Genomic DNA, 5562 nt, shown 5'->3' with positions numbered 1-5562 from the left:
TAGGGCATGACCTTGCAGCACCTAGCATCTATAAATAGCCAAGAGTGTGTTTGATGTCTGCTCTTCGAGACACGCCATCGTTCGCCTCATAAATTAATTCAATACAAATCTCTGCATGTGGCTTCTTATCTTTTGCTGCTATAAATGATTTTGAAGTATTTTGTTGAAAGATCTCGCCAGTTATGGGAAAGGGATTCCAACGTACACACGTGGACAAAATTGTTGGCTCGGTTATGTCCTGAGGCTGTTTTGCGAAATCCTGCACAGACTGATTTGCTTCAATAGTGAACACAAATTTTTTTTTTTGTAATTATCATGATGACCGAGGGCTCTCATCATCTCACCGGTAAATGTACGTTGCGGCCGGCCGCGAGGTTCTACTTACAAAAGCCAAGTCCAGGTTGTGGAAAGAGTAGTTGATGTAAAGACAGCAAAAAAACATTTTATCTTGTAGAAGGAACAGGTTCTTCCACTACAGTATTTGCTTTTTTCTGTGTCACAATGTTTAACATGGGTTGTTAATGAAACTTAGGAGAGTATTTATTGCATGGACATATGCACCTCATTTTTTTTTTCAAAATCAAGTCATCCATTTATTTTTAACAGTTGTAATGTATTATATCCTAATTTACATTCGGGTGTTTTGGGATCATAATTTATGGCAAATTTGCAGTGTAAATTATTAATGAAGGCAATTATTTTATATATATTTTAGGTGAGGGGGTCAGGATTTTTTGTTTATTTTTTATTTTATTTTTTTGCTATTGTTAAAAATTACTCTACGATCAATCCAAAAATCTTAAAGGTTTTGTGACTAACACAAATTATTTCACTTTCACCGAACGTTACCCGAGATTGACAAGCTTGGTGCTTAAAAATTACTCTACGATCAATCCAAAAATCTTAACGGTTTTGTGACAAACACAAATTATTTCTACTTTCACCGAATGTTACCCGAGATTGACAAGCTTGGTGTTGGACCTTTGAGGTTCAGCTGTAAAACAGACACTTGCGCTAAGGTAGAAACTTATCTTGCTTCTCCTGAGACAAATTACATCTTGCACGTGTCTGACATTTTTTGGAGCGTTTCCCGCCGTCTTCTGGGCGTCACTTCGTCGTGCTGCGAGCTGTGACCAAAATGTCAAAGTGTCATCCCTCCCGGCTGTGTCAGGGTTGTTCCGCCGTGACATTTTAAAGTAGCATGTCACTCACAGGGCTGGGAAAAATTGGATAATCTATTTTGATATTTCGATGCTTCATTCCCTAATGCAGCCACAATATCCCCCTCACTCTTCCTGGCCACCTGGCAGACAGCCAGTTTCCGAGCACGGTGATGCTGGTAAAGAAAATTGATTTCTAAAGAGCTCTGTCGAATCGGCCCCGGATATGAAATATGCAAGCATTTATTAGTACAACACTGTTATTAACATAACTTGACAAGCGCATCCAGATATATATTAAAGATGCGACTGGTTCCCGCTGAGCGATACATGAATGATATGCTAACATTTGAGTAAATGAATCATTACCAGTGTAACGCAATTATGATTATATCTGCATTGTGTGAGAGAGGGACGCAGGTCCCTCGCAATATCTCCAGCGTGTGTACGCAACCGCGGCAGGCAGGCAGCTCCGTACTACTTATTAGGCCGCTATTAATGAACATAGACTGAGAAAGGTCAAATGGGCCACATGCTGATGCGCACGCACGCAAACTCACACAAAAGCGCTGATCCAGATACACTCGTGCAAAGGCTGGCATGCACACAGTTAGCAGAAAGGTCACAGCATATGCTTCCTGTGTGTGTGTGTGTGTGTGTGTGTGTGTGTGTGTGTGTGTGTGTGTGTGTGTGTGTGTGTGTGTGTGTGTATGTGTGTGTGTGTGTGTGTGTGTGTGTGTGTGTGTGAGAGAGAGAGAGCGAGAGAAAGATATTTGAAGATGATGTGGTGCCTGTTGCTATGGAGCGATATGACTCGCAAAGATTCAAAAACACACACCCCTACACCACACATCACATTCTAAAGTAAACAATCAATTAATGCCAGGACTAAAACATTAAATATCACCTTTTTTTTTTTTTTTTTACTGTTTCAGAACCTCATTCATGGCTTTCATATTGATTGTGCTCACTTTAGCGTATGTATCATGAGTAGTACACTGACAAAAATAGTGTGTGGGTGTGTCATTTTATTTCGTCAGATGTTTGCACACAATAAAATTATCAGGACACAAACGCATTTTTTTAGACTAGACATTTACTGGGTGGCTGGTGGTCCACTGTGTAGCGCGTCGACCTTACAATGCAGAGGTTGTAGGTTCGATCCCAGCTCCCGCCTCCCTGTGTGGAGTTTGCATGTTCTCCCCCGGGCCTGTGTGGGTTTTCTCTGGGTACTCCGGTTTCCTCCCACATTCCAAAAACATGCATGGCAGGCTCATGGAACACTCTAAATTGTCCCAAGGTGTGAGTGTGAGCGCGGATGGTTGTTCGTCTCTGTGTGTCCTGCGATTGGCTGGCAAGCGGTTCAGGGTGTCCCCCGCCTACGCCTCAAAGGCAGCTGGGATACGCTCCAGTACCCCCCGCGACCCTTGTTAGGGTTAAGCGGCTCAGAAAATGGATGGATGGATGGATGAATATACATCTACTTTATACATCTACATTACATTTTCAGTGTAATAATAGTTGTAATTACGGTTCTGACATGTTTTTTGTCTTGTGGGGAGGAAGTGCATGAATATATGGGGTGAGGTGTTTATTTTTACCACTGTACAAGTCATAGACTAATAGACATGGTGACCATTAGAAAAGGGGCCATTGTTGGAGGAAAACTGGAAAGGAACCATCAATTCTACACAATAGACTGAATTCTTAACGTTCAATACACGGCCATGTGCATTATCCTTCCCATCCCGAACGCTCAGACTGTTTGTCTTTTTGCATGTGTAGTTAAATGTTTTATTTCAGTTTCCGGAAAGAACGCTAGCACTTTTCAAGAGCACGACGTCACCGCTCATCCCTTCAGGGTTGAGTAAATTATGCCAGTTGGTTAATCAGATTCTCCCTCACTTGCACTTCACCACCTCGTGAGAGATAGACAGTGGCGCAGTGAAATGGGCCACTTCAGAGGTCTTCTGCATCGTGCACATGCTAATAAACTGATTTTATTTATTTGATACAGGGATTCTTTTTAAATGTTCCCGTACAACTTGTCTTATCGCGTGTCGCTATCGCGTTCTGCCTCCGAAAATACAAACACGGACTGACTTCAAGATGGTTCATCTACTCTGTAGCAGGACACGGACAAAAAGAACACGGAAGTTTATTTTCATAACGTCACGAATGCCACCAATTCCTCCTCATGAGTTCTAATGATTAATAAGTTTGCTTTACATATTAATATTGTCCTTTGCAACAAGTTACGCATTGACCGTACCTTGCAAGCTTTAATCTGGCGTCCTATTTTGTCCAAAGTTGTTTTTTTTTTCCTTGACGGTGTCACTATGCGTTATACGTTGTGGCGTCCTATTTTGTCCAAAGTTGTTTTTTTTTTCCTTGACGGTGTCACTATGCATTATACGTAATATATTTTGAATTGAAAACAAACTAACTCATATGGAGAGACAACTCAGGCAGACCGGATGGTGCAAAAATACTGTAGGTACACGTAACATTGTGGAGCGATCACATGTCAGTCTTCCCAAACTATAATTGGCCTTTAATTAAGAACATACGGTGAGACTCAACCCAGAGAGACTGTTTACATGCTTCAGGTGTTGCTCTTTGCTGTGAAACGGAGTTCAAACGGGTTCAGCAGATGACCGTGAACGTAGCATCTGGCAACTGTGACTGCAGTTCCTATCTGTGTTCATTTTTAGCGCTGAATTTGTATTTTTCTTATTTCATTTTTTAATTAAAATCTATCCTATTCGGCCGCTTGGTATTGCATAATGTTGGATCTGTATGCCTTATCATGCCCAAACAGTTTTGCTCTGCAACCGGAGAGTTGACTCTTCTGCCTCTGTTTCAGTTTGTCTTGGCACGTACGTTCATTGGAAATGCAGTTTCGAGAGGGGGCAGACGGAGAAAAGGGGGGAACAGAGCCAAACGGAGCAAACCAGCAACAGCATCACAACCATATTAGACAACTATTCATCTATAGTTAATGACGAACCTGCACTTTTCTATTCTATCATAGATACTGTGACACCGCAACCTCGGTACGGTTCAGGTGTCATCGCTCACCAGCACCAATAACTGACAAGGCGAGATCAATAAAATAGATGTACAAACAAGAGCATGACTCCTTGGCTACATTTTGAAAAATTTAACTCCTACTTTAAGAGCAGAAGATTGAATTGCACTCAGGGAAATAAGTGTCCTTTTCTGAGAATTGATTTGATGACTGCTTGTGAAGACAGAAAACAACAAAACTGTTTAACCTCCCCTGGGCAATTCATTACAATGTATCTGATGAATCATATTTAGGGATTGTGTGTGAGTGTGTGTACTAATATTTGTGCTTGGGAAGCCCTTGTGACAGGCAGACAAGAGCGGTGAAAAGGCCATTAAAGTGCTATCACATTTCCACAGGCACGCAGTCGACCGGACGCTTGTCCCAAAGTGACGAGTTCTTGCCACGGCAGCAGTTTTAGTGAGACCGGAGCAGAAATAGCGAAACTACAAGTCTGAGTGTTCAAGTTCAAGGTTCTCTCTCGCTGCTCACTTTTGGTGGCAGGGACAAATGCAGTCAGCATGGCCAATTATCCGCTTCATTATAATTAACCAATTAAATGACTCTTTAATACGTTAATTTACCGCAGCACGAACTTGAAATGGAGGCTTCAATCAACGAATCTGACAACCTCACTGCAGACGAGTGCGTTAGGGCTGACGAAGCAGCCCCATAATCAGAACAATCAATTGCTTCACAATAGGCTCAAACAGCATGGTCAACCAATGAAGTCGACGTCATTCCAAACATTCATCTGCATGCAGTCGTGACAGAAAGCTGCAGTGATAAATGTGTGCTTCAGACTTTTTTTTTTTTTAATGTTGAACACATTTAAATAAAATAGCCCTGCAAGAAATCCATGGGAAGTGATTTCTTCATGGTGTACGTTAATGACCCCAAAAGTCCAAATATAATTAATGACAAAAAAGATGCTTTCAGCTATATTGCACTCATCCCCCTGCAAGAACTTCATGAAGAAATTCTTATTGAAATCAAAACCACATTAATTTCTTCGGGTTACATTTGCAGGAAGCAATCCAAAAGTCCTGAAATGTGCTTGGTTCTGCTCCTTCTTCCTTTACAAATATTCACAGTGTCCATCAAGACAGTATGCTTGCAAATATCCGCAAATTGTAAATGTGTCTTAAAATGACGATGCATTCAGACAAAAATACTGCTTGCAAGTCTTCCTTGAAAGCACCACTCACTTCAGGCCATCCTAAACCTTAATTTCCATCGTCACGCTAGTCCTCTTTCATGTTTCATCCGTGCAAATGGTGTCTGAAATGTGCGTCACTTGTGACTTAAACTTTATGATGCGCTCACAGACCC

Source organism: Hippocampus comes, unplaced genomic scaffold, assembly GCF_001891065.2.
Source record: "Hippocampus comes isolate QL1 unplaced genomic scaffold, H_comes_QL1_v1.1 scaffold108, whole genome shotgun sequence".
Taxonomy (NCBI): domain Eukaryota; kingdom Metazoa; phylum Chordata; class Actinopteri; order Syngnathiformes; family Syngnathidae; genus Hippocampus; species Hippocampus comes.
Note: the sequence above shows the minus strand (reverse complement) of the source record.